At 43.0% G+C, this 23260-nt stretch overlaps 1 protein-coding gene across 1 annotated transcript in view; it reads right to left on the bottom strand.

Moving 5' to 3' along the window:
• The window catches only part of LOC144827679 (protocadherin-11 X-linked-like), a 420026-nt gene extending 397371 nt beyond the window's left edge, over positions 1 to 22655 (bottom strand). Inside the window, exon 1 of the mRNA XM_078685909.1 lies at positions 21761 to 22655. The gene's annotated coding sequence lies outside the window, so the exon portion shown is untranslated. The remainder of the gene's footprint in view (positions 1 to 21760) is intronic.
• Between the last annotated feature and the right edge of the window lie 605 nt (positions 22656 to 23260).

The following is a 23260-nucleotide window of genomic DNA, read 5'->3' as shown; positions in this document are numbered from 1 at the left end:
CATGGCATGGTAAATCAAAGCCAAAAGTTTCTCTCAATATGCGACAAGTATATTCAGTTTGTGCTTCACTTGCTCTTTTAGTCCATTCCCCAAAGGTACTGTGAATGACAACCCCTGCAGTTCCCTTCCCAGGGTTTTAATGAAAGAGAATATTGCTTAGATAACCTCTCAAGCGGTCACAGTGCATGCCCACCTCTCACTGACAGAAATTAAGAACCTCACTTTTTCTTTGGCTAATATCAGGCTTCTGGCAAAGATATTTTTTTAATACATTACTAATTTACTTCTGCTTTATTATTGAGGGAACTAGGAAAGCATCACTGTCAAAAGGAGGATCGAGATATGAGAAAATAAATGGCCATATCACAACTTCAATTCAAGTGAATGGTAGTGAAATTATTATACCTCGTCCAGTCTCAATGTGGTTATTAACACGAGGATAAGGTGCACTGAACATGCCTGCTACATAATAATTACTGAGTTGGTTGTATGTGATTTCATAGAAAAACGATTTCATGGAATACCATTACAGAGAAATCATTTCATCTAACATGCTTAATCGACATTTTCCGAATGAATGGCATTTACATTTTTGTTCATAAAATGCCTTTTTGTTGGAAATTGGCTTTAGAATGTGTATATTTTAAGTTTAAATGTTATGGGTGCAGGTCTTACTCACATAAACGGTTTGGTCAGAGATATTTATTCCATTGCTTTACTTCAGCGGATATTTATTTATTTATTCATTTATATCTTATACATTATCAAACAACTACTTCAAATGCTTTTAATTCACTGACCCATTACCAGCCATAAAAAACATCCTCACTGATGCCTCACAACCCCTGAACACCATCAATCCCTGCCCACTAAAACCCATCACCACATCTAAACAATACTCATCACTGAAGCCTAAAAGCCCTTTCTACCCCAGAACTCTACCATCCCTAATCCATAAGATAACTCACTAATCCTACCCCCACCCATTTTGTAACCCTAAAACCCCCTTTCTATGCCTAACTCCACCATCCCATGCCCATTAAAACACATCAGCACCCCCAAAGTCCACCCATCCCTGAACCCTAAAAATCCCTCACCCACCTTTAACACCAGCAGTCCATGACCCATAAGAACTCTTCATAAGCTACTTGTCCCTGAACCCCTTTCTATATCTAAACTCCATCCACTAGTCCTTAAAATCCCTCACCGCCCTAAACTCCACTTCAACCTGAACCCTAAACATCCATCAAATCTCTTGCCACTACTCATAATTGAACCTTAAAAATCAAATCCTCAGCAGCCCTATACTCACCCCATCCATGAAACATAAAACCCTCAACGCCCTTACACTCCACCCATCCCAGAAACCTAAATATACCTCACACATTGAAACATCACTCATCTATGAAACCAAAAAAAGCCCTCATCACCCCTACACCCCACCCATCTCTGAAACCTAAAAAACAAATGTCTGAACTCCAATTATTCCTGACCCCTAAAATACACTCATCAGTCTAAACATTACCCATCCCTGAACCCAAGAAAATCCACAGTAGTCCTCAACTCCACCCAAGTTTAAAGTCGTTTTGGACTTTTCCTTAAAATTATCTTTCTTTTTAAAATGCTTCCCTTATTTATTTATTTTTTTTGTATTTCCTTAACATTTTCTTTCTTTAGGTTCGGTTTTCCATGATTTTGTGTCCTCCAATGTGGTTTCTCAATTTTCATTTTCCATTAATTCTCCCATCATAAGGAATTACCTCAATAGTAGGTCTCATCATAGCTGTTGATGTATAATGCACCGGGAGATATTCAATAAGGAATTACATATTGTAGAAAATGTCATATGAAGTATGATGTGAGCGTGTTAATACTGTACCTTGGCCCTGGCTGCTGGATTCCATTTTATTTAAGTCATTTAATTGGTTTCTATCAAGCCTAATTACTGAAATGATGTTGTGACAGAGCACTATATTGATTGTCAAAATAGATACAGAACCCTGTTACTTTCAAATTTAAACATTTATGATAACAATTACATATGCTGTGCATGGTCTGTGTGTATAGCTGTCCTGGAGGCTCTATGTGAGATTATCTGCCTAATGAATATTTCGGATTTGTGGTTTGCTCGACAAATCATACCAAAATTATGCCTTGCTCAGACATTTGTTACCAGCCAGTGTTTATCTCTTTGTTACTCCATTGTTCTTCCAAATCAATTATAGATCACCCAACATACACATTCTTTCAAAATACATCAAATTTGACATACACTAGGTACTCTCCGGCAGCCCATTTTATCCAAGTTTCTGACACTCTTGACATGCAGATTCCACAAGAGCTCTGGCTTTAGACTTTCTCAGAACAGTCCTGCGTTTTTCCTGTTTTGGGGCAAACGAATTCAGATTTCATCATTACTTTTTGTTTCCTCCATATCACTAGGATACTTGTCCAAGCATTTCCTTTCTCTAGCAAGAAAGAATATGCATAACATTACTTCAAACCTTCCCAGTCCCGAGATATATGCCCATCACTCGCACTAAGAGTAGTCTTACTACGAAGAATTATTGCTTCTTATTTATGGTGGGTGGTTTTTCTTTAGTAGTATGGCTCTCACTATCACATCCTCCTTCTTTGCCATTCATTCAGTGCAGTTATACTCAATCCCTTCGACAACTACTTGTAGGTCTGCTGCTTGTGAATTACTGGATTCCAAGACAAAAGAATCAATGTATACATCACAAGATAAACATTGTTTGGTTGCTCATCTAGACACTTTACTTCAAAATAAATGTAAATAAGTGAAAAGTAATGATTTATTTTGGAAAAAAGCAAAGCAATATTTTATATGAAAAGGGGCTAATTACCACAATTTACTACATCCGTAGCAGTTGATTATATGCGTGGTTGCTATGGTGGAACAATTTGGAACTGTGCTCCAGCTGGAATTTGCCATCTCTTTCATAACCGATTTGTTTACAAATGACTAATAAACAACAAGGTCACATGGTGACTTTCATGTTCAAATCTATACAAAAAGAGACAGTGTTCATCTGATCTGATAACATAAAAAGCCACTACATAGAAGTGCCCGAATTGGTAGATGTCACAGTTAAATGCTCCACACTTCCTTGTCTTTGCCATGAAGGCAAGTTCATTAGTTTCTTGACACTTTTAAAATGTGACTTAGGCATGTGAATCTGAGGAAAGCTCTGGCAATTATTACTTGGAAACTTTATCATTTACGAGCCCTGCCAATTTAACACAACACAAAAGGTAATGGGAGGATCCTTGCAATTAATTAACTTCTTGCAATCCCTTTGGTTGCATTCCAACCCATTGTACTTTTGCCCATAATGCCACGTTAAATTAGATACAGTCATATGAAAATTAGTCTTGACCTGCTCAAATAGCAACAGCCCAGCCCGAACTGCTATATCTGGTCCCCTCTGCAGAACACAAACACCCTAAGACCAATTTCGCTCTGACTGGGGCTCTTCAGTTCAGTTGGATGTAGCTTGGTTCCAGAGGCATGGTGAGTAAGGGACCCACATCTGGGCAGATTCTTGGCTGATCGATTGCCAGTGGTTAGACATAATGCAAACATCTTCCCATCACCTTTTGTGTGTTTAATTTAACAACCCTGTTATAGTGCTGAAGGTATATCAAAATAATGTTAACGACCGAGAACATTTGGGATGACATTTGGGATGATGGTGCTGGATTCTGTATTTTTCAACATAACTGAACAGTTTGACACTGATGATTCACACATTTGAAGCAGACAGTTTGTTTGCTTGCTCTATTTCTTGGTTTGCCAGACTCTTGAGTAATTGCACAGAGCATTTTAAAATAGGACAATTCTCCCAATTAATAACAAACTCTTGAAACTGCCTGGTGCAAAATTCAAAGGCTACATAAAAATAAATCAAATTGGAATCAAAAATCTGCCACTTGGGAGGAAACTGTGTTAGTTAAAATACCTACCCAGGAAATATAATTATTTTTCACTCATCAATAACACTTAATTCTAAGATGAGAATAGTTCAACCAATGTCTGTTAGACCTGTCAGCCTTAGGGCTGTCATCCCCCAAACATTTTGCCTTCCTCCACCATTTTTCTCTGATCTCGCTTTTCCTGGCCATAGGACTCTCTGCACTTTACCACTAGTAACCAGTGCTAAAGTATTTGTGCTCTTGAATCTAAACATGGTAATATTGGCTTATCTCCAACTGGCATATTTAATATACTTATAAGCCCCTAGTATAATGGTACTACGTATGCCCAGGGTGTGTAAATTAAATCCTACTAGTGGGCCTGCAGCACTAATTGTGCCACACACTTTAGTATTCTCCTACAGCCTGCCTTTGCAGAGCCTGTGGGTGCAGTTGTAAACTGCCATTTCAACTTGGCCAAATCAACTTTTTGCCCAAATCTTAATTTTTAATAGATATGTCACTCCTAGGATAGGCCATTGTGCAATGTATTTAAAAAGTAGGACATGTACTTTTATGTTTTACATGTTCTGATAGTGAAAACCTCTCACCTTCATTGTTCCCTACTGCAAGGCATATCTGTTCCATAGAATAATTTATACGTGGGAGTTTCAACTCGGAAGAGATAATCAGTTCACTTTTGGTGTTTCTGGAATCACAATTTAAAATCCTAACTTACAGTGAAGTTGTATTTTAAATTGCAATTCTGAAAATGCCACTTTTAGAAAATTGGCACTTTCTTGCCTTATCCTTTAAGTGCTTGTAGCCTTTTTCTGGTCACTTCATTGGGTGTAGCGGACAGTTGGGCTTTGTGTATTCCTCCTAGACAGACACACACAATAGGGAATTTAGGTGTGCCTGTATGGGCCACCACTGGCAGTATGGTAGCTAGAAACTTGGGAGAGCCCCAGTGAATAGGCTGCGTCCTGCATCCACACAAAGGACTGCATATCCCTTGCAGTTAGTCTGGAGAACGGGTTAAGGAATGCAGAACCTAGAAGCTTTTCCCCCACTTCAGGGACACCACTGGAAATAAATACTGGACCTCAGACAACAGCTCTTCAGTACACTTCTGGATCTGTGGATACTTTGTGAGGAAGAAGGACTACTGTACTGTCCTGCTGAAGGACTGCCACCTTGCTAGACAGCACTCTGCTGGACTCCTGCTTTGATGTAGTGACCAGCCACCTTCTGCCTTCTTGCTTGGGTGAGAAGGACTGGACCTGCATCTTTTGATCCCAAAACCCAGATTGACTCCAAAAGCTAGTCTCAAGGACATCACAGGCTTCCAACTACTTGCATCTACATCAGGATTCTTCCATCTGTGAGACTACCCTGCCAAGTGTTATCACCCAAGTCCTGGACCCTTGGAAGTGGGCTTAAGGTGCTTTGCCAGCCTTTGTGGGTCCAGTGTGACTGACGCATCTCATTTGCTGTGCAGCATCACCCCAAGCAGAACCAATGCATCTCTACTACTGCATAGATTGGAGCTGTAGCAAACACTTGCATCACCATCATACCCCGCACTGCCTTTGGAACCACTGCTGTGCAGCATAATCTCAGCTCAGGCCCTCACATCTCTCGTCGTCTGCACCCTCAACAATTATGTCGGACTCTGCAACGCAGCCTTGCAGGTCATCGGAGCCCACTTATATCCCTGACTATGTGGCACATCCCCGACTACGGCTTCACATCGTAAGCCCTCAGTGATGGGATCCTTGACTTTATCGCAACAGGACCTGGCACCACAGCCTCTACGACTCTAGGAACCAAAGCATCCCTTTGGCTACATGATGCATCTTTGGCGCGGATCCACGCAACGCTCTGCAAACCAGGATTTAAGATACTCTCTCCAGCTGGACTAACTGACTCCCTTTAACTGGCCATTGCTCCATCGTAGTTGACATCAACTTGTGACTTTGTCCCAGTCTGGCAAAATTAGATATCCACAATTGGCTCATTATGCCTTTGGCACTATTGTCCCTGAAACCATTCAAATTCAATATTTCTGTTTCTACAAATTGGATTTTTGGTGTTTTATTTATCAAAAAGTACTCTATTTTTCTTACTCTGTTGTGAACTCCTTTTGTATGGTGTTTTCATTGTGTTACTGTTTGAAGTGTTGCACAAATACTTAACACATTGCCTCAAAGTTAAGGCTGACAGCTCTGTGCCAAACTACTAGAGTGTTGAGCACAGCTTCAATTGAGGTTTGCTTCTGCCTTACCCTGACAAGGATTGTGATTGCTGCTTGATCAGGGCCCCCACTCCAGTCAACTAGTAATCCAATTTCTTACAATGGCCATCACAGTTACTTTAATAACTGATTTCATTTACCCAAAGACAAAACGGTAGAAGAAACTTGTTTACAATAACTCTGTCAGCTAAAATACCAACACTTTCTTTATTAAATAAGCCACAATTGCAATTACGTCACAGAATATGAAGAAAAAGGTGGACAATATATCCGCCCCCTTATTGAGTGACACCCTTGAATTAGAGTAAAAGATTAAAAGCTCCGAATCATTAGCTTCAAAAATACAAATGCTCCTGTGTGCTTCCTAAAATGTGCCTATCAAATTATTCAGCAATTGCAAAGAGCAGGCTAAACATTCTAATGCTGATGCTCCTATGCAGGGCAGTGGGCAAGACTAAAGAGCAGGTCTCTCCCAACACTCTGGTTAAGCAAAATCAATTGGTAGTTTCAAAGAAACTAAAATATAACTTCCTTGTCGCTCTTGGCACCACAAAATCAGAGAGGAATCAAGATAGGGAAGTTAGTCTCATTCAGCTCCTCAATAGGCTGGTCTCCTGCTCCTTCATTCAGCTTCAAGTGATAGCCACAGTTCCATTGACCAGCACAGCTGTGGAGGGTTCCAAATAGATATATGACTTGAATCACATGAATATTCTCGCAAAGGAGAATTTTCAGACCTAACTCATTGTTTTCTAAACACGTCTTGTCCTGACTCACAACCCCTTTTTGATGTTCAAGTGAGACTTACACATTTTAGAGGTCATTTCTCATGCAGACATTACTCATTTGCCCTTCAAAAGAAATGGAATGATTGTTACACGTGCTTATGCGTCATTTACATCCAAGTTTGGAGCACACAGAAATCGTGTGTAACATCTGCATTCATCAAACCTATCCCAGCAGAAGCTTCAGAATAAGGGACTCATTGAGGGTAATAGTAATTGGGTCATTAGATGTAGATATTTACAGCCATTGCTATGCATTCTTCTCACTTACCTACCCATCTAAACTTGCACAGCAATAAACAGTGTGTAAAAATGGAAAAGTGCATCACTAGTTCTCCATTTCGAAGGATAAATATAAAAAGGGAATACATTTAAAGGAAAACAATTTTTCACAAAAAAATAAAAAACATTACATTTCTGAAATGTTTATATTTTTCAATACTTAGACTCTGTAGAGAGGTGACTCCATATAAGCTTAAGATAAAAACATACATCATGGCTGTATTTAAAAGCCATACACTTCTAGGCATATGGTCAAAATAGTGAGGGTCACCTGCAAGTACATCTTCGAATTTTTTGACTGAGGGAAGCACTTAAGCAGTGCACAACGCCCGATTAGGTTGCTTGGAGTGACCCAATAAACAGTTGTAAACCTCTGCAATGCACAGGCTTATACCATACATTCCGGGACTTGTTATTGTTTTTTGTGAATCAGCCCTACGCTGTATTAAGTGTAAAACAGATATCTAATAAACAAAAAAGATAAGAGATGGCTCTTACATTTTGAAATAATGTGTTACTTTTTATAACAAAACATAGTTTGTCTAAGCAAAAATGTTTTTTTCTACACTGAATAAGTTGAATCTAATCGCAAGTCGCTAATATGAATTCCAAACATATGTTTTCTGTATGATCTATTTAATAAGTGTCGTCTTTTTTTGTGTATTGTGTAACAAAATGTATCCACAAGTGGAAAAGAAGGATAAACAGATGTGTAAGCAAACAACCCCAAAGAATCATATTTAAATCATGATAGAGATCTGATAATCAGTTATAATATAGTAAACAGTGGGCAAATAATCAGTAAACTTATTTTTATTATTTAAAGAAAATGCCCTTGTATCAAAAGTGGGTTGCCAATTCGAAACCTCAAAACTGACATCTTGATGTTCTCGCTAATTTAGATAAAAATTAAAAAATATAAAAGATATTTCGACCCTTGAGGCTCTTCGGGACAAGAATGCCGTCAACAGGGGAGGCTAAAGCCTCTGGAATCAAACATTGATTTTCAGTCATCACACATCAAGATATACCCCTTTGGCCTACTTGTCTTTTGGAGAAGGCACCTCTTCTAATGCAGGCACCCATCAACAGCAATGCAGTGCTCAGTTTAACAGCAATGTTGCTGCCATGGCCCTAAATAAAACTGGCCATTGAAAAATCTGGAGGAAATGTAGTTATGATTTACTTTATCCTTTGGAGAGTCTGTGATGTAATAAATCTTTAATCTTTCGCTGATAGTATGAACAATAATTGCACAGCTTTAAACACTGTGATATATGTGGAATTGAATGATACACTATCTAGCTTCAAAAGGATCGAAAATGTGTCTCGGTATCAGTATTTTCAAGGATATCAACTGTGAGGCATTAATATGTCTGAAATAAATTAATTGCTTTTGTGATTAGTAATCTTGCTTTGAGGCTGCTCTCCGTTTAACTAACAGGCTAAATTTAATGAGCCCTTATCCTAGAACTCGACAGTGATCTTAAAGGAAAGATGGATGCAGCCCCTGCGTTTCTTTAAGATGTGACGATGAAGTCCCCTGGTAGGGGGTTCGAGGCAGCAGTGCTGTGTTACCGATTTGTGTGTTGTTTTCACCAATTTTTGCCTGAGTAAATATATGTATTTCTTTGTTTACTTAATACATTATAATGTGATAATTCATGGCGCTAGTTTTCATTCAGGCATAAGACACTTTTCTAAAGATGCCTATTTAATCGTATTCAACAGTAAATTGAAAGATCATGATTTACAATGCTCATTAGAATCCTAGAGCAGGTGAGATTCATGTATGCGGCTCTTGAGGTTCCAGAACAGTGTCCACTGACAAGTCTGTTCACATGTATTACGCTTAATTCACACAAATAAACAAATGTTGAAAGATAATGGCCTAATTATGTTGACCACTGTGGTCATTTGACTGCCGTTTCCTGTATTTCTACCACACTTGCATTCATTTTAAAATCGAATCAAAATGTTCTGACTTAAAGCATTAGAAGCCACTAAACTTGTAAATTGGAAACTAATGTGCTTCTAAATTACCTGAAGTTCTGAAAATATTGGCAAACAAAATTGTTCCAGAGGCACATGATTGTAGCCATTCAAATGAGTTTTGGGTGACTGCAAATTTTCATAGTGCAACACAGCTGTGCTATTATTAAAATAGCAAGACAAAAGGTTCTTTAAATCATTTTGCAGGGTTGTAGGCCTGTGTTCTTTAGCTTAATGTTAGTGGGGGGAGATATGAAACACATAACAGAGGATTTCTTGACTGAGATATGTGTTGCTTCCCTTGAGAAAGGCAGTAGAATCCCAAACGATCTTAAGCAATAATTGCAAACAGTAATTATGACCCAAAAATCAAACCAATAGTATGGATGTACACCTGTGAGACAGAATTTCAGGCAAAGTGCCCCAGGGGTACATCCATGTGTGCACTCGTTTTCTGAGCCCCCAGGGCACTTCGTATTAAGGAAGCCACCTCTGGTCCCAGCTCACATCTAGCACCAGCTTGAGCCAGAGGGGGTGTTTCCTCATTTGCAGGGCTGCACATTCACATTAATAGCATGAGCTGACCTGGTCTTTGGGCCAGCACACCCTGTGAGATGTAGACATCAATTGGTGCTGGTTGTTCTAATTCGAAGTGTGTGTTTCTTTTCACACACTGAGCTTTACAACTGTGAGTGGAAGTGGAACAATAAAAGGAACACCTCATTGTGTCTAAAATGCTGTTGTTATTGCTCCAGCATTAAAAGTTACAGTACAGTACGCGGAAAGATAGCCAATAAGGACATGAGAATGGAAAATAATTCGAGTCACCCAGTAAGCCGTGTTTGTACGAACTGACAGACGCTCAATAACACAAAGGATGGTGTGGGTACTCCAAGGCAAACATGGACACGTATTTTGTTGCACAATGAAGCATCGTTGTGTACTGGCCCTGATCCGCAACTGCTCCGCTTTCAAACGTGCCAGCTCAGATTTTTGGATGCCACTTAAAAGTCACTGTCAAAGCTCCAAAAGCCACACAGTAAACACGTTTTTTAACTACCGCATTGCGATCCTACTCGTGGCGGAGATCTTTAGACAAAAGTGATTTCTGCTATGAAGAATAAACAGTATTTATTTTCTGGTCGGTCGCATCTCTGGACTTCTAGCAGGAGTCGAAGCTGTCTGCATGGGGAATTGAGATGTGCTTCGAAAGGCAAATCTCTATAATGCATTTATAAACCAGCATGGCCAAACCAGTGGCTCTGACTTCAATAAGCATCTACAAATGCTGCTTCTATGTGCTGCAATGCCAAGTGCTGTTTATCACATTAAAGTCTGCCCTTTTCCATGTCAATGCTATGAAAAGTAGAAAACAAAATCTGTATAAGATGCCTATAGGAAACAAAGACTTGAATGTGACAAAAATGGTGATGGTTAGATGTACTTTTCATGTACAAAATGGTCCCTGTTGCATTCCATGGAAGCACTTCCTGGAAGGCAGAATGCTACATTAAATGTCCAATAATACCAGCTGAGAGAATACTTCTCCTCTGGGCGAAGCCAATGCCCACAGTGTGTATATAATAAAGAATATGTAACAATAAGATTTGAAGACAAGCAAGCTGTGAAGCCAAACCTAAGACAAATACGAAGAACCTAAACTATGGAGGGTAAAAGCAGTGATATGTCAGTTCCAGAAGTAAAATGTAGCTGTTTGGATTAAAGAAAACGCATACACATGCACACACATGCACACACACACACACACACAGACAACGTTCACCTTATATAGGTAGTTTTGAAATCCGAACAACTGGACTTTATAAACTTCTGTATGCGATTTCAAGATATATTTTACTTGCAGAACTCACTTGAAGTGCATTGTTATGTACAATGTACAATGGATACATGCACGGTACATCTGGACAATATTGTATAAGACCCACCAGCACTGGCGTCATGTGCTCAACAAGACACAGGTTCAATTAATGTCAAGGTGTTATGTAAAACACAATTCTTGCAAGCAAGGACATTTGAACATTCCACCACTGGCGACTTCTTTATGAGGTCCTTCGTATATCCAATGGGACCAAGAAGAAATGTTGCCATTCTCTTCAGAATTGCAAGGTCCACAGTAACACCACATATCCACTTTTTTCACCCAGTGATTCTGGGTGAAACTGTTAATAAAGGCAGCATTGCCATTAGAATTGAACCAGGAATTGCCTATTCTTTCTGTATGTCCTCTATTCTTTGGGGACACTATGCAACGATCATTAATCTCCCCTCCTCTACCGGGTAACAGGTATCTCTGGAATGAGTAACTCCAGGGGGTGGAGTTACCGGGCTTCACACAAATGACCTCAAAATGAAGCCCCCAATGTGTAGTGTGGACTTGTCTGCTTCAAGGGAACAAGGGACCTTGAATCTCCTGCCATGGATAAAAATGGGTTAGAGACAAAATAAAGTTTTAAACCTCTTCTGATGTTAATTGGTCTGTTTACCTATGCTAGATCCACAACTGCTGGTGGCATCCCATCAGTGCAATATGAATAACAAAACTCTGGCTAGAGTGTGCAACTAGGACCTTACAAGGGACCAGATACATTTGTATTTTGGTTGCACTTAAATACCGCTTTACACTCCTGGAATGGCGCTGAGGCCTATTTGTGGACAGGTGGCATGCTCCTTGATGGGAGTGATTTGGAAGTACAGTGTGTGTCTGTCATATGGCCTAGATGAGAGTATAAAATGTGTAATGCCTTATTTACCATTAGACCAAAGATGAGTCGAGAGTGCAGCGGTAATAACGAAACAACTGTTTAAGGCAGGAACTCACATCCAGATGAGAATATGAGTAGGCTGTAAAAGTCGGTCTCTCAAGATATAGTTAGGGAAAGTATGAACAGACTTTGTAGAGCAGACGACTTGTGGCCATTATAATGAGTCTACAGTTTGACTATAACATTTTCTGTTTTCCATTGAATTCCACAGGGTACATGCCATGTTATGCACACAAGATTCTCCTGCGTTAAGATTTTATACTCGGTGTTGGATGGTTCATTTAAATCCCAGGGTTATTACTGAATCTGAAGTAGTGCCAATAAACAGCAAATTTTCCCTGGTCATTGAGTCTGTTTCTGGACTTAATTTTGTTTGATGGCGAAGACATAGAGTGGGAAAAAACGTGCCTGTAGAACTTTTATACTTGTTAATGGTACATTTGCTCAGTTTTTGTGTGGGCAGTTTCCACCAGCTGGCAGAGGATGATAAATGGATGAAGTGCTAGAACAGTCCGGCTTTGCCCCCATTAATGGCACCATAATGTCACAATGAAATGAGGTATTTAGATACGAATAGCGCTGTACCATTCTAATATCCGGCCATCAGCTGATGTTAGAAATCAGTGGCGTTTTAAGCGCACATTAAATAAATAAGTTTAGGGTGAATACATTTCAGTTTATGTATCTTACTCAGGGCATTTTTTCTGCATACACCATTGGGTGGCTTTGGATTTTTCGCACAATTGGGCTTTTCCACATTGGGTTGAAATTTGTTCCGCTTTTTGGAGCAGTTGTTTTCTTTTCAGGGACAACTCTGCGTTCTCATCTTGAAACGTATAGGCCTCCCCTTCAGACGGTGTTGTTTATTCCTTCATCTCACGAAGACCACTGATTGATATAGGGAAGATCCAAAGGTGACTGTGCCTTTTTTGTACAAGTGACAAAAAACAGGGCTGTAATTCCTTGAGACAAACATGTCTCATATGCCGGCTTTGGCGACTAAGGGGCTGGTAATAGTCTCACATTAAAATAATACAGGTGTACCTTTAATCGGATTGTACCTGAAAATACTAATGTGTCGATAAAGTAGGCACTTGACTTTGCTAAGAAGGAAATAAATATTCAAAAACTATAAAATCAATGTAAAGCCTAAAACAACATGTGATGTATCTGAATAACTTCAAAGCACCTTCTGCAAAGAATGAATGCTGATGGGCCGGTTATAGGATGTGAAAACAGCACATACAAGTTTGCCCTGTCACTAGTTGACATCGATCTAAACAGGATACCAGAGCTAACTTTTTTATTTGTATGAGCGCCTTTTTTTAATTAAGACTCACCCACAATGTGTATGCTAGTATTACAAGCTTATCTTCTAAAGAGAAGATGTAAAACAGCCATCTAGGCAGCCATTTGACCCAATAGGTGTACAAGTGGGAAATACATTAGCAGTGAGCGCCCCATCACCTAATCATCTCGGAATTTTTTTTTAAATACATTTAAAATACATTTTTTGATTAAGTTATTGCTATTGTTCTGTAGCACAGGCATGATCCAAGAGGATATTATAGTGCTTCACATAAAATAGACAGGAAAAGTACACACTGCATACATTTACAATGTCAATGCTTTTGTAATGTGGAAACAAAAAAGGTGCCTCTATCTGGAATTTTATCAACTTATGGGTGGGGGCAATGTGGCAAGTTTTAGAGGGAGGTCAGTAAAGATAAACAGGTGATATATTATTAGTGGATGGTTTCATTGGAGTGCTGGTGATATGTAGATCGTGTAGATGGTAAGCACAGCGCAGTAAAAGTACACAGGAATAAATTAGTATCGTGAATTTAAAAAAAGAAAAATACTGTATATTTCAGAGCAAGGCACCAGCATGAATGTGCAATCTAGTCACTTTAGGGAAATAATGCCTTAGTGTTTAGTGTCTGACTCCCACGCGTGTAGATTTTTCAAATGCTACCTCCCATGTTCGATACAGGCGATTCAGAACACAGTCTTCTGTGCCTAAATGTAGTTTCTCTTTTTCATTCAATGTCGGCTTTTTCCCTCAAGGCCCCTTTCTAACAAATTGGCCAAATCCAGATTAGTGTAAAGTTAAGTGGGCATTAGAGCATCTCAAATGAGAAACACAGTTCTTCGTGTGGATCAAAACTTTCTTGGCTGACCAATTTCAAATCCTTGCGTTCACTGAGCTGCCCATGGCTTTACCTGGAAAGCCTCCAATTGACACGGTCTTGGGGACTCAAATGCAGTCATTGTCAGGCCGGCTTGGATAATGCACATTCGGCTAATCCTGCTCTTAGCGCCACAAGAACACATTAGAGACAATTACAAGACCGAGCAAATCCGCCAGCAGTGCAGCTTCTTCAAAGAGCATAAGGGAGAGGATGTGCTCTGCAAAGTGGACTGCAAAATCACAGGAGGGAATCAAAATAAGAAGATGTTATTTTTAGCAACACTCTACACACCCCAACACACACACACTACCACTGACATTCAAATTATAATCAAAAGTGAACATCTGACAGCTTTGGAATCTGATTAACTCTCTTTGAGAGGAGATGTTTATTGATGCATCTCCACCCCCCTTTACCATGTTACCATGACTATTTATTTCATGCGCATCCACACACAATTTAGTGGCACACTCAACTTTAGGGGGTGGTCGCTGACAACTAGATAATCAGCTGGGATGAGTTATAGGTAAAATAAAGGCACTTGCCTATGGAAGACTTGTGTCAACCTTAACTAGGGCTTTACATACTTCCAACTCCCCCCTTCTCACCGCCTTCAGGTTATGTACAGAGGACGTGAATTCATAGACACAGCCTGTTACACTGGGCCCATGAACTCCCTTCTCTATTACTCAGCTCTGTGTACAATACTAATGCACTGCGCGGCCGCCGCTTCGGTCCCTGGTCCTGCAGTCTGCAAAGATAGTGGTGTATAAAAGCAATTCCACTCAGCAAACAGTAATATGCTGCATATAAATGACACCTTAACTATGGAGTACAGCGTCCCCGCCGCCATACCAATAAACCCGGCGCTGTATGGGGCGAGTTTAGAGGGGAATCACAGACATGTGGATGCACAACCAAGGCGTTTGAGAACCTGCCATTTTATACACAAGATCGAGTGAGCTGTTCTCTAAAAGAAAGGCGTTCACTGATTGAAAGTTGATTTAATTACATTCTGGTGGGACAGCTTAGCCTAGTTAGCGAGGTAGCGTGATGTCACGTGAAGCAGTGAGAGATATTCGTGGCACCTCCGGGTCAAAGGTTTCTGTCAGGGACAGACTCAACTCGTCACCTTTCCAAGGTCGTTAAAACGAGAATGACTGATTGGAGGCTAGCATCCTTCAAGCACCTTGAGGCAGTTCGAGTGGCTGCGTGCGCTGCATACCCGGTGCTGGTAATTTTTTTGTCGCTACCTTGACGGTTTCATTTTATTATTGTTTTGTTGTTTTGGTTGCTGGTGCTAGTGGTACTAGGAGCAATGTTGCCCTAAACACACGCCGACGTTAAATGCTGCGCGCATGATACGTGTCCTCGTGCGTGCTGGGCGCGAGAACAGGCATGCACTACGGAAAGCGAAGGGTTTCCGTCAGGGTAATTGCGAAGTGGAAAGCTGTGGCAGGATTGTCACAGTATAAAATGTAATCTTGCTGTCAGAATGTGGGCAACGCCGCTCGAGCAGCGTGCGCTCTGCATCTCAATGGCAGGTTAACTGGAGAGCGCGCCTGGGCACCCAGGTCACTTGTACACTTGAATAATATGCTAAGCACGTCATTAACAATTCAGTTAAACTGAGGATCCAGTTTGGACCGGGCGTAAAGAGAGGTTGTTGTGCTCGGGGCATTATCCCTCGGGTTCCCAAATGAGCATCAATTCACCTTTGTTTGTCGTATGCAAAGCTGCCATTTCGCAGTCACTGGGGTGTGCTGCTCCCAGCCAGCCCTGTGTATACATCTCGGGCGGAGAAGCAAATGACTTGTGACAGTCTTTGATTGGGGCTGCTTTGCCTTGGAAGTCGTGCGGGCAGTGCCTGCACTTCTCAGACAATTGCACAGAAAGGCGCAGTATATCTCCCTGGAGGTGCCCCCTCCCCCAGCACCGAGAGGCTGAAAAAAAAACACTCTGCACTGGAACACGCGGCCATGGTCTCTCTCGCTCTCTCTTCCTTTTAAGAATTTCTAGTGCGAAGCAAGCACTCGTTTTTTAATGCATGGCTTGAATTCATGTAATGTATGGTGGCAGTGTTGTCACAGTGCAAGGGTAGAGTGCTAGAAATGCACAGAGACACTGCAATCCAAGTGCACAGCATGCAAGTTCACAGCAAGGCTGCAGCTAAAGAGTGAAGGCTTGGGCAGTGTGCTTCTAATGCCTGGTGGCATACCTACAGGGTTGGACTGGCCTATAAGGCAATCAGGGAGGGCCCAATTGGTTGGTCTCAAATGTCAGTGTGGTGAACTTTTTTGACTGTGTGTGGGCCTGTTTTATGGTCTGCTGGTAAGGTTTTTACCGTTGACTTTCCTGATATTAAAACATACATTGTTTACTGAAAGCTCAAATCCGTGCAGTTTTCCATATCTTGCAAAACACTTAAACAGCCTGTCTTTAGAGGTTCAAAACTGCCCCAATTTGTAAACACGGGCCAGTTTTATTTCAGTAATTGAGGGTCAGTTTTATTTTGATGCTCTGGCCTATTTTTTGCCCCAATCTGACCCTGCATCAGCCGCGGTCGGTAGGGGAGTACCTGCTGGGGCGGTGACGTGGGGAGGGGGAGGGGCAGGGTGGGGGGGTCGTAATCTATGGATAATGGACGTTTACAGGTAAGTAAGCATATAAATAAATCAAACTAATTTCGTTGCGTGCACTGCAGTGCATTTAGGGATGCAGTGCACACAACGAAATTCGTTTGTTTTATTTATATGTTTACTTACCTGTAAACGTCCATTATCCATAGATTGCTACCCCCCACCCTGCCCCTCTTCCTCCCCACTTCACCGCCCCGGCAGGTACTCCCCTACCGACCACGGCTGCCCTGCATACGTAGCTTGTGCATGGGCAGCACCCTGATAATGTATGGACAAAATCTTACATCAGGGTAAGACTAGGTATAGATAATGTGCAGGCTCACTCAACATAACACGGGCATTTGTAAAGCACACATTCACCCGTGTGCATCTTGTCACTGAAATAATAGAGGTTTATAGGTGCCCAACTCAATGGTAATCATTATATCAACCTCAGAAGAATGAAAGGTTGAGTGGACCCCCTGGATTTGAACCTGTGAACATGAGGTCAAACACCGGCCGCCACGGTGAACGTATTATCCACTAATCCACCGGACCCTAAGTTCAATATGTGGCCTGGACGCTGATAATCTATCAAAGTCCTCCTTTTACATTGAATCAGTGGTATCCTGATAATTTATGGACTCACTCCTATTTCAAGTTAAGACCAGGGTACACCGAATGTGTGGAAACACTCATGTTGCAGCATATGACCAGCAAGGTGATCACGCATGAAGGAACTCATATTCCAGTATAAATTCAGGTTTCTGATAATGTATATTCTCACTCCTATTGCAGTGTATGGCCTGGATGTTGATAGTGTATTGAAGTCCCGCTGTTAAAGTGCATGTGTGACATCCTGATAATGTATGGACACACTCTTATATCAGGCTAATACCAGGGTTCACCTAACATATAGGATCACTTTTTTGCAATATATGGCCTAGAAGCTGATAATGTATCCAAGTTCTCATAGTTCAGTACATGGGTGGCATCTTAATAATGTAAGGACAAATCCTATATCAGGGTAGACTCAGGGTACACCTAATGTAAATGTGTAGGCTAACACTTATTTCAGCATATTACCATCAAGGTGATAATGCGCAGTGGCACTTATATTCCAGTTTAAATTCAGGTGCTGATAATGTTTGGACTAGGGATCTACAACCTTTTCTGGAATATGAGCTACTTATGTTCAATGAAAACCGCCCGAGCCACTAATATTATTAGTGTTGTTTTGGTGACCACATCAGTCAGCATTACATTAGCAGCCACCATATGCAAGATTGCAGCTGTGATTATCTCAGTTCATTAGGCAGGGTTGCCACCATTATTGCAAACAAGGCTTTGTCAATGTGGAGCGCCTCTAGTTGGGTAATACATAACAGCCATAGATGTAATGCCCCTGGCACCAAGGTAATATATCAGTAATAGGTCCCCACAAAGCGGCATGATTTGTCTCTCAAATATCAGCTTTAGAAATTCAGCAATTTTTCTATGTGAATCAGTTTATGATTTCTGAAAATGCACACCTTTCTGTCTTCTATACATGCTTTCAAGTTTCGTATACATGTATTAATTCTGCCAAGCAAAAGCTGGTCTGCACACCGGAGAGCTACTTATAGGTAGCTAGAGAGCTACCAGTCGGTCCTGAGTTACTCGTTGGAGAAGCCTGGTGTAGACTCACTTGTTTTGCGGTATATGGCCTGGATGCTGATAATGTTTCTGAGTACCCATATTCTAGTACACGGGCAGCATTCTGATAATGCAAGATGGAAAGTGTAAGACCAGCATGCTTATAGCGTAGTATGATATTCTTACTTTAAAATAAGGCAGCACGCTTATAATGGATGAGTCACTTATATATTTTAATGGATGGTAGCATGCATAGAATCTATGGAGTCCATTTATTCCAGTGCATTGGGAGCATGCTTAATGTGTACGATGGTACTCTGACTTCAAGGCGCGCTTCTAATGGATGAGGTCACAAACATATTTCAGTGTATGGTAGCCTCTATGTAATGTATGGGTTCCATACATTCCTGTGCATGAGAACATGCTTATAGTATATGGAAGGTCAATTATTACATGATACCTGGAAGCATTCTTATTTAATTCTTGGGGTAGCATGCTTATGGAGGTACTCTGATTCCTGCGCATGGAAACAATGTCTCTACATATTAAAGTACCATTAATCCAGTGAAAGGCCATGAGTGTGATAATTTATAGAAACACTAACCCAGCAGTGCATAGCTTGATAATCTGTGCAGGCACCCATCTCCCAGTATATTAGGGGGTGCTGTCAATGTACAAACTCACTCTTACTGCAAAGTGTAACCTGAAAGATGAGCGCGTCTGGAAGCCCTCGCAGTGCAGTCCAGGAGCACCATGTTGATAATGTGTGGAAGCACACTTACTCAAGTGCAAGAGCTGATTGCTTGTAGTGTATAATGGTAAGCTTTTTCACTGTAGGGTAGCACACTTACAATATATGTGCTCACTTATATTACAATGTATGGTGGCATGCATGGTCATGGAAGGTATATTGATACTCTAATTTCAGCGTATGGGTAGCAAATGTATAATGTACGGAGGCACTCTTACTCCTGCTCACTGGAATCATGCGAATATTATACAAAAGCACTATTATTTCAGTGCAAGGCCACCATTGTTTGTGATAACATTTAGAAACACTCACGTTTCAGTGCATGGTCAATGTGTTGCTAATCTATACAGGCTCCTTCTCCTAGTGTAATGTGAGGGTGCTGATGACGTACAGACTCACTCTTACTTCAGTGTAGGGTAGCATGCTTGCAATACATGTAGTCACGTGTTTTTCAATGCATGGTTGTCTGCATAGAATGTAAGCTGATACTCGAATCCCGGTGTATGGGTAGCAAGTTTATAATGCATGGATTTACTCTTATTCCGGTGCCAAGGAACCATGCCGATAAGGTATGAAAGCTCTCTCATTCCCGTGCAAGGCCATGAGTGTGATAATGTATAGAAACACTCATGTTTCGGTGTTTGCCCAGGACATTGAGAATCTATACAGGCTCCCTTCTCCCATGTGTAAGATGAGGAAGCGGATAATGTACAGCCAGTGTATGGCCTGAAGGCAGATAGCGTATAGAGAGCATGCTGATAATGTGAGGAACCTCTGGATGAGGATTGAAGACAGGCATGGTCATAGTGTATGGTGGCAGTCTTCTTTTAATGTATGAGAGCATGCTTCGAATGTATGGAGGAGCGAATTCCAGTGAATGGGAAGCACACATATAGAGACTAAAGCCCTCCATATGTCAATGTATAGCTAGCATGTGTGTGATATACGGATGCATTCCTGTTCAAGTGTCTGGGTAGCATGCCCAGTTTCAGGGCATGGCAACCATGCCTGTGATATATGAAATCACTTATTCCAAGGCCATGGTGGTGAAAATGTCAGGACGCGCACTGGTCGCAGTTTATGGCCGCGGCGCTGATAATGTGCACAGGTGCTCTTCTCCCTTTTATAGGAGTAGGGTGCTGAGGGGACCCCACATAACAGGGCGTGGTTGCAGGGTGATAGCTGACGTTCTTTACACCCAATTTAAACATACACATATGATAGATTACAGCGGTGCTTCAAAAATAAATCAGTTAGGTCTGCTAAACGCGGAACGATATGTTTTGTACCTAGCCGGTGCTCCGGCTCCCATCTCCCTGTTAAGCGAATTCATTGCTGCTCGGTAAAAGAGCTGCTTCTCTGGCTGCGCTCGTGCACTGAATGATGACATAACCTGGGCACATCACCAGCTCTCTCTCTGCAGCCCACGGCTCTGCTTTGTCAAAGTAGGCGCACTCCCAAAAGACATGCCAACCCCCATCGCCTCCTTCCGCTTCAGCCCAATACTTCCGAAGGGATGGTGATGATGAACTGCCTGCCACAAGCTAAGTGGGCCCTGCACTGGGGTCGGCTGGGACTAAATGCCATCCACGTGAGCCACCAGAGCCCTGCCGGCGACATACGTCGCGTCATTGGTAGTTACCACGTTTAGCACCCTAAGGCCGCCGCATCTCCCTGAAATCTGGAGGAGGTTGTCGGAGAGAAGCTAGGAAAGGAAGCAAAAGGGCTTTCACTGCGCAGCCTTCCCTCAAAGCTATCACCGGGAGGAAGTCAGAGGGGGCCCTGTTTCCCTCGGCGGCAAGAAAGAGGATAAAGTCTCCTTACAACAAGCAGTTGTGTTCCCTGGTCAGCGCTCGTGGGCAGAGCCTGCTTCCTGACTATGACACAGACAGGCATTTCAATCGCATCTCCAGTGCAGCGCTCTTGCTGTAACTAGCCGGCTCACCCCCCTCCAACAAGTTGCAAATAAAATAAATGCAAATACAGAGCCTCGGCTGATGCACGCATAGCCTCCCTGGCACCGTTCGTGCTTCACACGCTCACTTAAGGGCAGCTATCAATCAGTGCTCTAAGTAGATAGCTCTTCAGCAAAGCGCACAGAATGAAATGCATCAAGGGGCTGCAGAAGACGCCTACCATCCTCACAACATGTGTATAGATGGTGCGTCCTCGATGCCCGTCCGTGGCAGGGGAGCCCTGATGGTAAGACTGGACTAGTTAGCCAATAGAGTTGACCCTTTAATTGCAGCCCGCCTCTCGACCCCCTCCTCCCCCCACCCCACACCCAACAACCTGGGAGGTGGAGGTTCAAGGGGTGCATAGTTGCCCTACAGGGCATCACTGGCACGTCGTCGCCGTCTGTAGCCCTTGACGGCAGCTCCCAGCATTGGCATGTAAAGGCGCTCGTGGACAAAGCGCACATTCAAGTTGCTTGGCTGACTCCCCGGGGCTTCGGGGGCTGTGAGCTGCGCTGCCCAGCTGGTGCCAGTGCCACCCGCCCTGCAGAGCGCACTGCCACTCGGTGCTTACCTCCAGATTCAATCCTCCTGGGGCAGCAGCCAACCTGCAGTCCACTCTCAGCACACCAGGGGCAGCGAGGGTAACCAGGGCTGGGAAGAAGCCAGGCGGACCATTTGCTCGGTATCCCTGGGCCGGCGCTGCCACCCTCCTCATGCCATGCGCCTTCGTCCAAGAAGTTCAGGCCTCAGGAGCAGACGGCGGAGCGCTCCGGGGATAACTTTGCACAAGTGCCCGGGCAGGAACGGAGACCTCCAGAGAGTACAATCAAACACTGCACAGGGCAGAGGAAACCAAGCCCACGAGCAAGGAAAGCCCAAGAGGGTCACAGACAGTTGCAAACCACCGAGAAGTGAAGGCTGTGGCCCCAGGGAGTGAGGCACAGACAACTGCGTGTGTGCATGGACAGTCCTCAAACAGCGAGGCGGAGTCTACCCGGCCTGTGGTCCGAGCCCGAAGAGTCCACTCCGAGTCCTGTCAGAATCACCAGAGGGAGAGAGTACACGCCGAGCCTTGCTTCCGTCCTCCCAGTGCAGCAGAGTCTGCTCAGAGTGCTGTCGGGATCCTCAGAGTGCAGCAGACTTCACCCAGAGTGCTGTCAGTGCCTTCCGGGTGCTGCGTGATGTGCTGTGGAATGCTTCAACTAAGAAAATTAGGGCGAACCTGGGAGCTGTCCATGGGTTCAGGAGCCTCGCTCAAAAAGAAGACATTGGACAAAACTGCTTCTTTAAACGCCAAGCGGAGCCTTTCAGGCGCTGAGATGTTCAGCTCTATTCCAGCGGCACCGGGCAGCTGCGCGCCGCTGGGTCAGTGTGTGCGCTGTGATCCTGTGTGCTAGATCGGGGCTGCTCACATAGGTCACTGACTGGGTCTGCTTCTTCGCGCGCTTGCCGCAGCCGGAGGGACGGCGTCTCAGAGCCAGAGTGTTACCAGCACTCAATGAACCGCCTCGACTGTCTCAACTCCGCTCCTGTGCCGGAAGACACGCCTCCTCTGGCAACGTCACCGAGAGGCGGGAACCTGCATGCAACTATTCCTTTGCAACCCCGCCCACGTCAAGTGGACCGACTGCAGTGCCTCTCTGCGCGTCTCTATCACTCCCGTAGCCAGGCGGCAGTAGGAGGCGCGCACACAGTCAGGGCGCTCTAAACGTCCGGTGCGCTGACACATTCACACTGCTTTCTTTTTGATGCATCATTTTATTTTTACCAAGAAGGATGCAGTGTGCCGCTCTATGAAGGGCAGCAGTGTTCCGCAGCTTACACACGTGTAATCTCACAAATGTGCGATTTATTTGTCGTGAATGTTGCTTATTGCCGGCGCCGTGGTCGTTGCTGGTTGCGGTGTACTGAGCACTGGACCGGGCTTTGGGGGGGTGGCCGCCCATAGCGGACGATGAGACCAGACTGCCAATGGCCTTCGAGCGGAGAGCTGCATGCCAGCCACATCTGCTAGTGCTGGTCCGAGTCTGCCCCTTGAGGCTGCGCGGCATCCTGCCCTGTGCACCACCGC

This window comes from Lissotriton helveticus, chromosome 4_1, assembly GCF_964261635.1.
Source record: "Lissotriton helveticus chromosome 4_1, aLisHel1.1, whole genome shotgun sequence".
NCBI classification, from domain to species: Eukaryota; Metazoa; Chordata; class Amphibia; order Caudata; family Salamandridae; genus Lissotriton; species Lissotriton helveticus.
The sequence above is the reverse complement of the archived record's forward strand: the minus strand, read 5'-3'. Positions and strand labels throughout refer to the sequence as shown.